This window comes from Magnolia sinica, chromosome 9, assembly GCF_029962835.1.
Source record: "Magnolia sinica isolate HGM2019 chromosome 9, MsV1, whole genome shotgun sequence".
NCBI lineage: Eukaryota > Viridiplantae > Streptophyta > Magnoliopsida > Magnoliales > Magnoliaceae > Magnolia > Magnolia sinica.
This window is the reverse complement of record NC_080581.1, coordinates 58,076,727-58,094,471: the sequence shown is the minus strand read 5'-3', so window position 1 is coordinate 58,094,471 and position 17,745 is coordinate 58,076,727.

Sequence of the window (17,745 nt, the reverse complement as noted above, 5' to 3'; positions counted from 1 at the left end):
AGGGACATCTATGGCGCCTGTATGCTAGAACAAATTTTTGGTGTCCCGTCTGGCCATCCACGATATGCCTGTAGAGGCTACTGCCCTGATGTCGCTAGGGCGTACAGTAATCATAATGCAAGATACATGAGTCATACAATCCACTCATGCATCAATCCTGCGCATATCGTACGCTCATGTGAGATAACCTCCGCTTATCGGGGAGTCTCATAACAACATGCTCAATGACATATGCAATGATCAACCACATATCATAACAAACATGCAGATGATGCGTATGACCATGTATCATGATGTTATGTTGTCACATACTCATAATCGGTATCAATAACCGGCTCGACAATCGATCTCGACCGTGTGAACATTTAACCAACATTGCCCCTCGAGGAATGACCCCATAGATCCTAACATATAGTGGACCCATGACCTCACACAAGGGCCCAAATATATAATAACATGGGCCTCACTCAAGAACTTAATACACATCACGATGGGCCTTTCGCATGGGCCTAACATACATCACAATTGGCTCCGTCACCTAGCCCTTAAATGTATCACACTGGGCCATAACTACAAGTTGCATATACACCATATAGGTTTCGACAATTGGCCTCGACAATTAAAATCGGCCTCGGCAATTGAGATCAATAGATAATCAGAATCGATAAATCGGTCACGATAATCGGATCAATTGATATCAGAATCGGCCAATCGGTCAGGACAATCGGTATTGATCGATAATCAGAGTCAGCAAATCGATCACGTCAATCGGAATCGACAATCAGCTATGACAATCGAGATCGATCGATAATCAGAATCGGTAAATCGGTCACGTCAATCGGAATCGACAATCGGCAGCGACAATCGGGATCGATCGATAATCAAAATCAGCAAATCGATCACGACAATTGGATCGATCGATAATCAAAATCAGCAAATCGGTCACGACAATTGGAATCGATAATCGGCCACGACAATCGAGATTAGCCTAACAAAGGGCCTAAGGGAAGGTCACAATGAGGACCTTCAACCATCATTGCCCATCAATGTGGACATTTAACCGACATTTCTTCCAAGGAATGGCTCACATAAACATCATTACATACATCACGGCAAAAAATCACATATCTCAACAGGCCTTGAATATACAGCAGGTGGGCCCTGCACCTAGACCTCAAATTTATCACATTGGCACCTCATCACATGAGCCTCAAATACACAACAGGTGGGCTCTACACCTAGTTCTATATTTATCACAGTTGGGCCTTGCACATGTGCCTCATATGCATCGAATGGGCCACACGACATGGGCCTAATACACACCATAATGGGCCGCATCCATGGGCTGAAAATGCATCACATGGGCCTCATTACAAGGGACGGAAATACATCCCATTGGGCCATGTCAGTGGGCCTCATATATACCAAATGAGTGGTATCAACGGGTCACACCAAAGGGCTCGAAAACTGATGGATGACAGGGATAAAATATAGATATCATGGTGGGCCTCATGGAGAGCCCAAGGCCCTAAACGGATGAACAATATGTATATAGCCCATACTTCATGGTTGGTGTTGATCTGCACCGTTGTAGTTGCATGGCTGGAAGAACATACATCATGGCCACACGTGTTAGATGTAGCACACATGCAAGGTGGGCGAGGTAGATACAACACATACATCGTGGTGGGGCCACAAAACGTGCTAACATCAAAAAACAATGGGCCCCACCGTCTCCATACGTACAGACGGTTTGGATATAACAATACATCTAGGTGGGTCCCACATGGGGCCCACCTCTCATGTGCATACACATATCTTATATAATATCATGTTATATTTATATATTTATTTTTATGTATTTATTTATTTTTTTGAAAACGTCCAGCCCCTGTCCCTGGACAGGGTATACATGCATACAAGGTGGGTTACCATCGTCCAACAGCAGGACGGTGGAGATGAGACCCATGCAATCATGGTAGGCCCACACATGTGGTTCCACACACGTGGATGGATGGTACAGATGGTAAGGATATAACTCATGCATCATGGTGGGGCCACACCTGGCACGCCAAATAGATGGATGGCCTGGATGGAATACGGCACATGCATCATGGTGAGGTCGGTCACCAAATGAATGGATGGTGAGGATGGAGGCACATGCTTCATAATGGGCCGAGCACCAAATGAATGGGCGATAGGATATCACGCCTACTACACCGTCCAAATGTAACCATTAAGTATGGTGTGCCCCACGTAATGGCCCGCCAATATAATGTGATAATATATTATATAGTATATAATATAATATTATATATTTAATAAATATCTTCACTATGTGGCAGCAGACTGCCCAGACTCACCGTCCAGATGGATCTGGACGGTGAATTCATCGTGATGAAGGTGGGTCCCATGTGGGGCCCATCATAACATTATTTTCCATCCCATCATTTGTTAAGGTCACACACTGACCCAAATAAATTAATTAATTAATTAGTTAATTAATTTCATATTAATCCAAAACTTCTAAAAATCCATAAAAGTTTCAATGGTAGACATTCAACACCACTGTTCCTTGTAGTGTGGGCCACCTGAGTTACTTGGACGGTTGATTTTTGAGGTGGCCCCACAAATAGAAGGGGCCCACAAAATGCACGGTGGTGATGTTCAACTCACATCATGGTGGGGCCTGAGGTGAGGCCCACTGACCCCTTGGCAATCCAAGCTGCAGACGCTACCTACTACAGCGTCCTTTGGACGCTGACAGCAGCAGAGCGTCTGCTATTTTTTTTTTGTTTAATTAATTTTTTGAAGATTTTTAGAGGTGGGGCCCACATCAAGGGAATCCAGTCCATTGGCTGCGTTCCTTAGCTCAAGACGGGTCTAACTAGTCCGAAGTTGGTAGGTTTGACATATAAAAAGTTCGCAGTGGGCCCTATAAAGTCCTCACTATTAAAAGTGATGTTTAGATGGTGTGGCCTACCAGAGTTTCAGATTGGCTCCATTCTTCAGCTCAACGCCTAAAACGGGTGAAGAAATAGGATAGACGGCATGGATAATATACATACATTAAGGTGGGGCCCACGGGAGTGGCCCACCCAAAAGTTTGGAATCAAGCTGATGTTTCTGTTTCCAGTTCATGTCCAACGTCTCTGGACGCTGGACGGACGAGTGATGGTGGCCTCACATGCATGGATGGTTTGGTGCAACACAAGCATCATGTGGTGGGGTCCACATTCACCAGCTTGGTGACGTCAGTACACACTCCATGTTAGCCACCCCCACTAGAGATCGATGCCAAGAGCTCAGGTGTTGAAATGAGATATCTATACTCAGTTTGCCAGTTGAGCTATGGACCTGTGTTTGCACTGCAAGGTGGATTCCCACTATGTATGATCGACGGTGCTGATAAAATACAAATTAGTGGGGCCCACTACATTAGAACAGATAGAGAGAGAGAGAGATGGTGATAGGGGGACCCCGCCACTAAGGGCCCCTCATGGATACGACACATACATTGAATGGGTCCCAAAACAAGTGGGCCCTTGAAAATTGAAATTAACGGACGATCACCCACCTATGGCCTCCTTCTTTAGCTCCTTGGACTCCTTGGCTCCTAAGCTCCTTCTTTAAGGGAGTGAGATGAATTTCGAAGGGTTAGATGGTTGGATGAGGGGTTAAGAAAATGGGCCCTTTCTTGCATTCTTCTCTCCTTAGAGATTTCCTCTCATGGAAGCTTGGAATGGAATGAGATGGAGAGAGAAAGCGATGGGATGAAAATGGGTGGGTGGAATGGGTGTTGTAAGAAAAGGATATGGATGGTATGGGCTTGTTTGAATTTTAGTAAAAGAGTGATGGGTAGGGAGAGAGAGAGTTTGACTTATGGGAAAAGAGGGAGTGGTCATTTGTACTTAGGATAGGGTGAGGTGGCATGAGGTATGGGTAATGTACTTGACTTGATGGATGTGACATGTTGTAGAGATTCCCTCGAAATTCGCAACGCACGGCGTTTATCTCGAAATGAACGTGGGCCCACATCCTCTAGCCTGGGTATCGGTTCGGTGTGCGAGTCACGACGTTAGAATCGCAGCGACGGCACGGTCACTAAGGTGTAAATTTCGGGTGGAGCCGACTTCGGTATACAGGACTCTGCTTAGGTACACGTGCAAACGTCGAATATGGGTCGAGAGTTGCCGGAATCCGACCGGGAGGACTGCGGAAGCCTATGGAATGGTACTGAATAGGATACGGGTCTTACAGCTCTCCCTACCTAATAAAAATTTCGTCCTCGAAATTTACTATTACGCAGGACAAGGCGAGGGAAGAGGAAGCACTGACATTAAGATATACAAGACATAATCTATTGATAAACAAATGAAAATAGCATTCTCTAATCTTAGCCTTGCACTCCCAAGACGCCTCCTTAACCAAATGGTGACCCTTATAGAACCACAAATCCTGGGTCAGAAACGATCAAAATGGGAATACTATGCGGCCTTATAATCTCAACGGTAGGGAGCTATATTAGAAAATCTATAAGTTATCTGAACTCGGGGATCTAACCATTCTAAGTTCTCAACAATCATGGAGTGAATGGTAACTATCAGTAGATATGTGATGTTATATTCAAGTATTCCCAAGTTATGCCCTGATACCAACTTCTGTCACGCTCCAAACCCGAAAATCGGATTCACAAGAATCCCGATCGCCGAATCTAGTGCCAACAGCCTCCATAGTACCCCATTCTCGGCTTCTAACGTTCATACGTCAGATTCCGATCCTGGGATCCTACAAGGAGGACTTTTTTTTGTACATTTAACTCGTAATAAGCATAACCACGAGTTTACCCAAATCACAAGGCAACATCATCATCACATATCCACTAATATAATCATTTGAGTACAATGCTGAAAGGGAAATACATAAATCGAAAATCAAGCTCCAGAAGACCGCTGCACGCTCTAAGCTCAACACTACTGCAACCTAACATCACCTGCACGCATCTATCATGCATAAGCTTATAGAAAGCTTAGAGGGTGGTATAAGTGTGTGTACAAGGTAAGTGACAAGTATTCAACATAATGACATCATCATATAATACCGAAAATACCGGTAATCCATAAATCATACAATATCGGAATAAGAAAAAATATTGAAAAGATCATGAATTATCAGAGTAAACAGAAATACTAACAAGATCATATATCATGCGATAACAGAGTAAGCGGAAATACAGACAAGTCTATGAGCCAATCAATATCAGAATACGTAATATATAACTGCTATGCAAACGAGGAGTCATAAAGAGTCAAATATCAAATGTCGAGAATGCAATGTAATGTATAATTCCTTATGTGATCATAAATACGTCAGCCGTATCTAAATCATATAAATGTAGAAACACAGTAACCCAAAATATCGTATGCCGCGAATGTAATGCAATATGCGGTGCAAATGGAATGACCATGCTGGAGTGTGAAGTCGGGATGGTAGTACGTAATATCGCAGGCTATGGGGTCCATCACAAGGGACTTCTATCCAAACTAGTCCCATACCAAAATTTGGATAGTCAGACTCAATGTGGTAAACTCCTGATCTCAAGTTAGTCATGCGCCCCAACCGAAATCCTGGCCATTGCGAAGGCACACGTAACAACTAGTTGCGCACCACCAACCCGAGTGGATAGTGAATGAATGAATGCATGAATGAATATGCAACTCCTGCTCACTAAATCCTCATATCAGCATAGTTCATCTCTGGGATCATCACCGGGGTTTAGTACACTCCAAATGGCACTGTCGCTCTCCCAGCCGCACAGTCCAAGTGAGCGTAAGAAACCTCACTATCCGCCTAGTCAATAGTCTGCCAATACCTATCCGGCACGTCGATAGCGGACCCATTCATGAGCTCGTCAAACTTAGCCAGTATTGCTCCCTACCCTCGGGCGAGTAAGGCCACACCCCCTCCCAACCGACCACGACATAGTGGGAGACGCGGCCCCCTGGTATTCGGCACTCGGGCGCTCATGTATCCACTCGGTCTCGACGTTGGGGCGTCTCCTGGCCCAAACGTTTAGGGATTTTCACCTAGGGACATCTATGGCGCCCGTATGCTAGAACAAATTTTTGGTGTCCTGTTTGGCCATCCACGATATGCCTGTGGAGGCTACGGCCCTGATGTCGCTAGGGCGTACAGTAATCATAATGCAAGATACATGAGTCATACAATCCACTCATGCATCAATCCTGCGCATATCGTACGCTCATGAGAGATAACCTCCGCCTATCGGGAGTCTCATAACAACATGCTCAATGACATATGCAATGATCAACCACATCTCATAACAAACATGCAGATGATGCGTATGACCATGTATCATGATGCTATGCTGTCACATACTCATAATCGGTATCAATAACCGGCATTGACAATCGATCTCGACAATGTGGACATTTAACCAACATTGCCCCTCGAGGAATGACCCTATAGATCCTAATATATAGTGGACCCATGACCTCACACAAGGGCCCAAATATACAATAACATGGGCCTCACTCAAGAGCTTAATACACATCACGATGGACCTTTCACATGGGCCTAACATACATCACAATTGGCTCCGTCGCCTAGCCCTTAAATGTATCACACTGGGCCTCAACTACAAGTCGCATATACACCATATAGGTTTCGACAATTGGCCTCGACAATTAAAATCGGCCTCGACAATTGAGATCGATCGATAATCAGAATCGGCAAATCGGTCACGACAATCGGATCAATTGATATCAGAATCGGCCAATCGGTCACGACAATCGGTATTGATCGATAATCAGAGTCAACAAATCAATCACATCAATCGAAATCGACAATCAGCCATGACAATCGAGATCGATCGATAATCAGAATCGGTAAATCGGTTATGTCAATCGGAATCGACAATCGGCCACGACAATCGGGATCGATCGATAATCAAAATCGACAAATCGATCACGACAATTGGATCGATCGATAATCAAAATCGGCAAATCGATCACATCAATCGAAATCGATAATCAGCCATGACAATCGGGATCGATCGATAATCAAAATCGATAAATCGGTCACGACAATTGAATCGATCGATAATCAAAATCGACAAATCAGTTGCGTCAATCGGAATCGGCAATCGGCCACGACAATCGGGATCGATCGATAATCAAAATTGGCAAATCGGTCATGACAATTGGATCGATCGATAATCAAAATCGACAAATCGGTCACGTCAATCGGAATCGGTAATCGACCACGACAATCGGGATCGATCGATAATCAAAATCGGTAAATCGGTCACGACAATTGGATCGATCGATAATCAAAATCAGCAAATCGGTCACGACAATTGAAATCGATAATCGGCCACGACAATCAAGATCAGCCTAACAAAGGGCCTAAGGAAAGGTCACAGTGAGGACCTTCAACGATCATTGCCCATCAATGTGGACATTTAACCGACATTGCTTCCAAGGAATGGCTCACATAAACATCATTACATACATCACGGCAAAAAATCACATATCTCAATGAGCCTTGAATATACAGCAGGTGGGCCGTGCACCTAGACCTCAAATATATCACATTGGCACCTCATCACACGGGCCTCAAATACACAACAGGTGAGCCCTACACCTGGTCCTATATTCATCACAATTGGGCCTTGCACATGTGCCTCATATGCATCAAATGGGTCACACGACATGGGCCTAATACACACCATAATGGGCCGCATCCATGGGCCGAAAATGCATCACATGGGCCTCATTACAAGGGATGGAAATACATCCCATTGGGCCATGTCAGTGGGCCTCATATATACCAAATGAGTGGTATCAACGGGTCACACCAAAGGGCTCGAAAACTGATGGATGACAGGGATAAAATATAGATATCATGGTGGGCCTCATGGAGAGCCCAAGGCCCTAAACGGATGAACAATATGTATATAGCCCATACTTCATGGTTGGTGTTGATCTGCACCGTTGTAGTTGCATGGCTGGAAGAACATACATCATGGCCACACGTGTTAGATGTAGCACACATGCAAGGTGGGCGAGGTAGATACAACACATACATCGTGGTGGGGCCACAAAACGTGCTAACATCGAAAAACAACGGGCCCCACCGTCTCCATACATACAGACAGTTTGGATATAACAATACATCTAGGTGGGTCCCACATGGGGCCCACCTCTCATGTGCATACACATATCTTATATAATATCATGTTATATTTATATATTTATTTTTATGTATTTATTTATTTTTTTGAAAACGTCCAGCCCCTGTCCCTGGACAGGGTATACATGCATACAAGGTGGGTTAGCACCGTCCAACAGCTGGACAATGGAGATGAGACCCATGCAATCATGGTAGGCCCACACATGTGGTTCCACACACGTGGATGGATGGTACGGATGGTAAGGATATAACTCATGCATCATGGTGGGGCCACACCTGGCATGCCAAACAGATGGATGGCCTGGATGGAATACGGCACATGCATCATGGTGAGGTCGGTCACCAAATGAATGGATGGTGAGGATGGAGGCACATGCTTCATAATGGGCCAAGCACCAAATGAATGGGTGGTAGGATATCACGCCTACTACACCGTCCAAATGTAACCATTAAGCATTTTGTGCCCCACGTAATGGCCCGCCAATATAATGTTATTAATATATTATATAGTATATAATATAATATTATATATTTAATAAATATCTTCACTGTGTGGCAGCAGACTGCCCAGACTCACCGTCCAGATGGATCTGGACGGTGAATTCATCGTGATGAAGGTGGGTCCCATGTGGGGCCCATCATAACGTTATTTTCCATCCCATCATTTGATAAGGTCACACACTGACCCAAATAAATTAATTAATTAATTAGTTAATTAATTTCATATTAATCCAAAACTTCTAAAAATCCATAAAAGTTTCAATGGTAGACATTCAACACCACTGTTCCTTGTAGTGTGGGCCACCTGAGTTACTTGGACGGCTGATTTTTGAGGTGGCCCCACAAATAAAAGGGGCCCACAAAATGCACGGTGGTGATGTTCAACTCACATCATGGTGGGGCCTAAGGTGGGGCCCACTGACCCCTTGCCAATCCAAGCTGCGGACGCTGACAGCAGCAACAGCGTCTGTTATTTTTTTTTGTTTAATTAATTTTTTGAAGATTTTTAGAGGTGGGGCCCACATCAAGGGAATCCAGTCCGTTGGCTGCGTTCCTTAGCTCAAGACGGGTCTAACAAGTCCGAAGTTGGTAGGTTTGACACATAGAGAGTTCGCAGTGGACCCTATAAAGTCCTCACTATTAAAAGTGATGTTTAGATGGTGTGGCCTACCAGAGTTTCAGATTGGCTCCATTCTTCAGCTCAACGCCTAAAATGGGTGGAGAAATAGGATAGACGACGTGGATTATATACATACATCAAGGTGGGGCCCACAGGAGTGGCCCACCCAAAAGTTTGGAATCAAGCTGATGTTTCTGTTTCCAGTTCACGTCTAGCGTCTCTGAACGCTAGACGGACGAGTGATGGTGGCCTCACATGCATGGACGGTTTGGTGCAACACATGCATCATGTGGTGGGGTCCACATTCACCAGTTTGGTGACGTCAGTACACACTCCATGTTAGCCACCCCCACTAGAGATCGATGCCAAGAGCTCAGGTGTTAAAACGAGATATCTCTACTCAGTTTGCCAGTTGAGCTATGGACCTGTGTGTGCACTGCATGGTGGATTCCCACTGTGTATGATGGATGGTGTTGATAAAATACAAATTAGTGGGTCCCACTATATTAGAACAGATAGAGAGAGAGAGAGACGGTGATAGGGGGACCCCGCCACTAAGGGCCTCTCATGGATATAACACATACATCGAATGGGTCTCAAAACAAGTGGGCCCTTAAAAATTGAAATTAACGGACGATCACCCACCTATGGCCTCCTTCTTTAGCTCCTTGGACTCCTTGGCTCCTAAGCTCCTTCTTTAAGGGAGTGAGATGAATTCGAAGGGTTAGATGGTTGGATGAGGGGTTAAGAAAATGGGCCCTTTCTTGCATTCTTCTCTCCTTAGAGATTTCCTCTCATGGAAGCTTGGATGAAATGAGATGGAGAGAGAAAGTGATGGGATGAAAATGGGTGGGTGGAATGGGTGTTGTAAGAAAAGGATATGGATGGTATGGGCTTGTTTGAATTTTAGTAAAAGAGTGATGGGTAGGGAGAGAGAGAGTTTGACTTATGGGAAAAGAGGGAGTGGTCATTTGTACTTAGGATAGGGTGAGGTGGTATGAGGTATGGGTAATATACTTGACTTGATGATGTGACATGTTGTAGAGATTCTCTTGAAATTCGCAACGTGCGGTGTTTATCTCGAAATGAACGTGGGCCCACATCTTCTAGCCTGGGTATCGGTTCGGTGTGCGAGTCACGACGTTAGAATCGTGGCGACGGCGCGGTCGCTAAGGTGCAAATTTCAGGTCGAGCCGACTTCGGTATACAGGACTCGGCTTAGGTACACGCGCAAACGTCGAATACGGGTCGAGAGTTGCCGGAATCCGACAGGGAGGACCACGGAAGCCTATGGAATGGTACAGAATAGGATACGGGTCTTACAAAGCTTCCTAAAAACCTCTGGGCTAAAGCCGTAAATACTGCTTGTTATATAATTAACCGTGTTTACATTAAAAAATCAAATAATAAAATGGCTTATGAGATGTGGTTTGATAAAAATCCTTCTGTCAAATACTTTCGAGTCTTCGGCAGCAAATGCCATATCTAACGTGATCGAGAACTTCTGGGTAAATTTGACACCAAAAGTGATGAAAGGATATTTTTAGGCTATGCTCTGAATAGTTGAGCATATCAGGTACTTAACAAGAGGACCGGTGTAATACAAGAATCTATTAATGTAGTCATTGATGATCATTTGAATACACCTGTCTCAAGTTCAGAAGATGATGAAGTTCTTAAGATTGATAAACCGGACTCTTCATCTAATCAAAATAACACTGAACTACGATCAAATAAAGATCATCCTACTGATCAAATCCTTGAAATCCCCTCACTGGTGTATGCACTTATCAACAATTAGAAGATATGTGTAACTACATGTGTTTTACATCTCAGATGGAACCCGTTAATGTAAAAGAAGCCCTTACTGATGAAAACTGGATTGTAACTATGCAAGAAGAGCTCAATCAGTTTGTAAGAAATGATGTTTGGTATTTAGTTCTAAGACCAACTGATAATCATATTATTGGAACAAAATGAATTTTTAAGAATAAGTCTAATGAACTTGGTAACATAATTAGAAACAAGGCTAGGCTGGTTGTACAAGGGTACACTCAAATTGAAGGTATTGATTATGATGAAACCTTTGCCCTAGTAGCTTGTCTTGAATTAATTAGACTGTTTCTATCCATTGCGTGTTATAAAAAAAATTTAAAATATATCAAATGGATATTGAGAGTGCATTTTTAAATGGTGATTTATATGAAGAAGTATACGTTGAACAACCAAAGGGTTTTGAATACCTTAAACATGCTAATCATGTTTATCGCTTAAAAAAGGCACTCTATGGTTTAAAACAGGCTCCCAGGGCATGGTACGAGAAATTAACTAAATTCTTGTTAAGTCATGAGTTTGTAATGGGGAGTGTAGATAAAACATTATTTGTTAAGAAACATAAAGATCATATTTTAATTGTGCAAATCTATGTTGATAACATCATCTATGATTTACCTGTGCTAACATGTCTGGTGAGTTTGCAGAACTTATGAAATCCAAATTCAAAATGAGCATGGTTGGAGAACTAAATTATTTCTTAGGGTTGCAAGTTAAACAGCTTCCTGATGGATTCTTCATCTCTCAAACCAAATATACTCTGAACTTAGTTAAAAGGTTCGAATTTGAGAGTGGGAAGAATTTTGATACTCTAATGTGTACCACTCTAAAACTCTCTAAGGATTCAACAGGTAAGAGTGTGGATCCTAAGTTGTATCGTAGTATGATAAGAAGTTTACTTTATTGAACTGCGAGTCAACCTGATATTGCTTTTAGCATTGGCATTTGTGCCAAATATCAATCGAACCCTAAAGAGTCCCACTTGATTGTTGTTAAGCAAATTTTACGATATGTCGTTAGTTCAACTAATCTTGGTCTCTTGTATCCACATGATATTGCTTTTAGCATTGGCATTTGTGCCAAATATCAATCGGACCCTAAAGAGTCCCACTTGATTGTTGTTAAGCGAATTTTACGATATGTTACTAGTTCAACTAATCTTGGTCTCTGTTATCCACATGATCTAGTGTGCAATTAGCTGGTTATACAGATGCTGATTAGGCTGGTAACATTGATGATCGCAAATCGACCAGTGGTGGTTATTTCTATATCGGGAACTATCTAGTTTCCTGATTAAGTAAGAAACAAAGTTCCGTATCGCTCTCTACTACTGAGGCTGAATATATTGCTACAGGTAATGCATGCACACAGCTGGTATGGATGAAGAGAATGCTAAGCGATTACAGAATTATGCAAGAATCTATGATGTTATATTGTGATAACACAAATGCAATTAATATTTTCAAAAATCCTATTCAGCATTCATGAACCAAGCACATTGACATTAGGTATCATTATATTCATGAATTGGTGGAAGAAAAAATAATTTCATTAGAATATATTTAGACCGAGAAACAACTAGCTGATGTATTCACAAAATCGCTTGACAAAAATCGATTTTCAAAATTAAAATTTGATCTTGGTATGTGCAATATGAATTGATAATTTATACTCATTTGCATCATAATGTATGTATATACTATTTTATATTTTTTTTAAATTTAAATATATCTAAAATTGTATATTTTTTGTGTTACATGACCAGTCGAGTACACACTCGACCAGTCGTGGCATGACTGGTCGAGTATGTACACAACCAGTCGTGAAATGCATGAATTGAATTTTTATTTAGGGAAAAGTGGTTTTTCTTCATTTCTTTCTTCTTCTCCATCAAGCCCAACCACGACCAGTCGAACCCATCTCCGATTAGTCTCCGGTTAGTGCTTCATTTTTTATTTCCTTGTGTATTTAAGTTCATTTATCATCCTTAATCTTGATTTTGCTTCTTGTTTCAAGATTTATAGTGGTTTGAAAGTGTTTCTTTCTTAAAATCTGATTTGCTTGGAATCCTTTCATTCCTTTTTGCAAACCTTTGTTTCTTTGTTATCTTGTTGCAATGGAAGGAAGAAATAGGAAGAGAACCACTCACGGTCCCTCCTCTTCTCGTTCCACACCCACTACCGTGCGTCATCTTCGGCCTCCTAAAGAGGATCCGGAGAGTATGCGAGATTTCCATCTTAGAAATGTTATTATTGAGTGTGTTGTCCTTATTAATCATATTGAGCACTTCAACATTGTCCCTCTCCTTCAAGTTGTAGATGGGAAAACATACTATCTTGGGGCGGTCATGCATACTGATCCATTGCACAGGGCATGTATGCTTGCACTACTGAGTTCTCTGAAGATGATTTGACATTTACTGTGTCAACTACAGAAGGTCCAATTAAGGTAGACCATCATTTGATTTCAGCAATCATGAATATACCTGTTGTTGATGACGGTGTACCCATATCTACTTTACAAGCTAGACCTTTTGAAAATGTTAAACAATTGATTACGAGAGTTCTTTGTAACATGAATGTAGAATGGAACGGCGGTACTGCGCTCAGTTCCAAATATATGTTGCCTAGATAGAAGGTCTTGTATCATATTTTTTATTTCAAATGTCTATCCTCGCTCAGGTAACAAGACTGAGTTGACCTCTTTTGTGGCCCACATTATACATTCTGTTATAACTGGCATCCATATCTGTCTTCCTTCTCTTATTTGTCATCATATTATTCAATTTCGTCTTCACCCTGGTCATAGCGATATTCCTTTCGCTTATCTTACGACTACCTCAGCTGATCATGTTTTGATAGTTATGCCTGTTGGGGAGGGTTTTATTAATCTCCGTCCATTTAACAACTCTAATATCAACAAGATGAACTTGGACTTGGCAACTGGTCAAGTTGATGGAAATGCTGGAGGAGATGAAGAAGCTGAAGAAGATGACGCTTTACCTCAAGAAGACGTTAATATGGATGATTTATTTGATGAACTTGAATCAGATTTTGAGGTTGACCCTTATTATCAGCCTTCTGATTTCGCTGAGAGGTTGCCTACTCTTGAGGAACAGGTGGCTCAGATTCGAGTAACCCAAGATTCTCAATTTACTTAAATGCATAAATATATGAGGCGCCATAAGGGTTTACATCAAATTGATCCATCTATTCCTGCTCCCTCTTCAGGATCTAACTAGTTTCGTTTTGTTTTGGATGGTATTTTTAATAACTTAATTCTAACTCTTTTCCCTTTGACTGCTTGGATTATGTTGTTTAAACTCTTATCTATTCAGTTCAGATACTTTGTTCTATTTGATTTAGATGAGTAGTTATTAATTCTACTTACTCTCTTATTATCTTCCTTTATCATTATTTGATTCCTTTGTCATGTAGTAACAAAAAGGGGGAGAACATTGTTGAATGATATGAGGATATGATAGGTATAATGAATGTGGCTAATATTTTTATTTTGGCAAAGAGTAGTGGATTAAGGGGGAGATTTGATTATTGTTGATTATTGTGCATGATTTCTATTATGGATCATATCATAATATGTTTGTGCAATGTGTTGTTTAAATATCTATTACATATTATAATTTTAGTTTTGTCACGAATTTGACAAAGGGGGAGATTGAAAGTGCTATGGTGATAAACCCTACGTATTGTCAAATTTTGGTGTGCCAAACCAATTCAAGTTTGTATCTTGATTTGTATCAAGCTTATGCATCTGTTCACATTGAAACTTCGACGCTCATTCTATTCGTGCTGAATCTATTTTGCCGATATCTACGACGAACTTACCGAGATCTTTAAACTGAAAGAAAGTGAAGACTTTCATATGTTGAGTGAAGACTTAACTTTTGCGGTTCAAGATCAGGAACTAGAAAAGTTCAAGAACTCAAGACCTAGTTGAAGACTATGTTCGATATATCGAGTTCAAGCTTCGAAGAGCGCAAGAATTAAAGTTACTAAAGTGATCGATGGTTTGATGGTTTATATGTTCTATCTCACAAGTAAGGTATGATTGACCTAGATTGACCTTAGATCATGATTAGATCATTTCATTCTTTCGGTCGGTTATTTTGGTCATTTTATAAGTGTAAAATTCTGTTCTTTTAACTAGCCCTAGCACTGGCTCGACCAGCCCTAGAATTTTCTTGACCAGTCTAGGATTTGTTATGAATTTTTAAAATTTTTCTGTTGGTCTACGACCCATCCTGGAAACTGCTCAACCAATCGTGTGAATAGTGTTCGACCAATGGTGCAGTGCTCGACTCATTTTCCAGCGAGTAATCTGGACTCACACAACCAGTCGTATGGTATCCACGACCAGTCGAGCAGGCCACTCAACTAGTCATGGGACCTACAAGGCCAGTCATGCAACTGAAAAATCTTATCGCGCCAGAATTTTTGAACATTAGTTTGGATAAGGCCAGTCGTAGCTATTCAAAGGCCAGTCGTGCGAACCGGTTTTCACCTATAAATAGTGCTCGAATTTCAGAGTTTTCTATTCAATTCTTATCATTCTTAAGCAATCACTCTGAGATTATTTTGAGTACATTCTAGGCTATTTTGTGCATATTTAAGATTCTTTAAAGTAGCTCTTGTATTTTGATTTTGAATCTCTATTCCATTCTTATATTAAAAAGGGATATTTGATTTACCCTTTCATGAGATCAAAATCAATACAAAGCCCTTGCTAATTTAATTAAAAATCATCTAGACTTAGAACCTTATACACTTATGATACTGAACGTTGGACTTCTACGTCATCATCAAGTCAATTCTACCGGGCTGCTTAAGAATCTTCATATAGTTAAGTATTTTACTTTCTCTGTAATTTAATTCCTTTTTGGTTTGTGAGATTATTTTAGAAAATCTCCATTTTTGGTTTGTCAGAGATGATCCAGAAAACTCAGAGTGTGGGGTTTTTGAATTGTGTAAGCCCACTTGAAAGACACAATTGTGAAGGTTTTAGGTGAACCTTGAAAAACCTATTTTGGATTAGTGAACACTAATATCCCGAGGGAGTGGATATTAGGAGTGGAGTAGTTGTATGGCTGTTGTTTAATAGTTGGTGTACACACAAGCGAACCACTATAATTCTCCATGTTTGGTGGATTTGTGGTTTATTTCTTTGTCTTTTATGGTTTAATATTGTGGGATGTATTTGTGAATGTAAATGTTGTAATCTTTACATTTCAGCATTGTGTGGTGAATGTTGTAATAGAAACTTAGAAATGGTACACATGTCATGTATGAAGTCAAATAAAACCAAATAATGCACCTAAGCTAGGAAAATTTGGATTGTTTAGGCTAATTATTTGTTTCCATGTATGCATGGTGGTTTGTAATTTTGAACTGTCTGTGTATCATTCATCACACTTTGTCAGAGTATACCATTCTCAAAAAGCCTATGATGTTTCTATGATTATACTATCATTAACCTGATTACATGCTTGTCTTCTATTCTCTACCCTCATTGGATAATGAGCAGGAAACAGAATTGCAGCTGTAGGGTGATTCTCTTGTGACATAGGGTGTTTTATATATCATGACCCTAGTTTGGTTGTTAGTAGTTTAAATAGGTCTGTTATATATACATGTCTTTGTAAATGGTTTATTCCTAATTTTCTATTTTAGTTCCATAAGTTCAAGTTTCAGGATCTAGTACTTTGATTTTCAAAAATTCATCGCACACAACCTACTTTCAACTGAGATCCAGGTGTGTACTGTATGAAATGATCTACTTTTCATTAGTAGATTTAACATATGTCAGGCCATTGCATGATTGTCTATTCCATACATTTTGAATGATCATTTTAGGGTACTTGACAAAGAACTAAGAAAATCTAAAGCCTATCGTGGCCTACGCTATTTTCAAACGTGAAATGTCATGGGCTGTCAGCTATGTTGGCTCTCTTTTCTATTACTAATACATGGCACTCTTTTCACTTGGGCATTACCTTTGAAACATTTACTTGACCCCCCAACCTTTTCTTATTATAGTTTGATTGGTTGTAATCAAGAGCATGTCATTCTTATAAGGTTTGTTAATTCTGCATGTGGACACTTATAAATTTGAAATGTATGTGAGATCTGAGCCTTTCACATTATTGGAAATAATACTTGGATCCTTGGACTAAAAAAAATAGGCAATCTCTCTCCAAGTGGGCCGCAACTTATAAAGTAAATTGAGGATGGTGTGGACGGTGCTTATTTGAGTTCCAACTTGTTCATAAGTTAACACAGACACGAAAGAAGGGAAAAAACAAACATCAACTTGATCGAAAACTTTTGTGGCCCTTCGAAGATTTTAACGGTGAGCATCACTCTCCCACTGTTTTCTTTGGTGGGGGTCCATTGGAGCTTTGAATCTAAAAGACATTATAGGAAAATTTGGAACCCTTTGAAAATAGAATAAAGATCCAATCAATTTAATTGTTGTCATTTCATTGACATAGAAATCCATCCAGGTAGGACTGTGTGGACCCAGCATGATGTAAGTGTTTGATCCAATCAAAATCCCTCAGG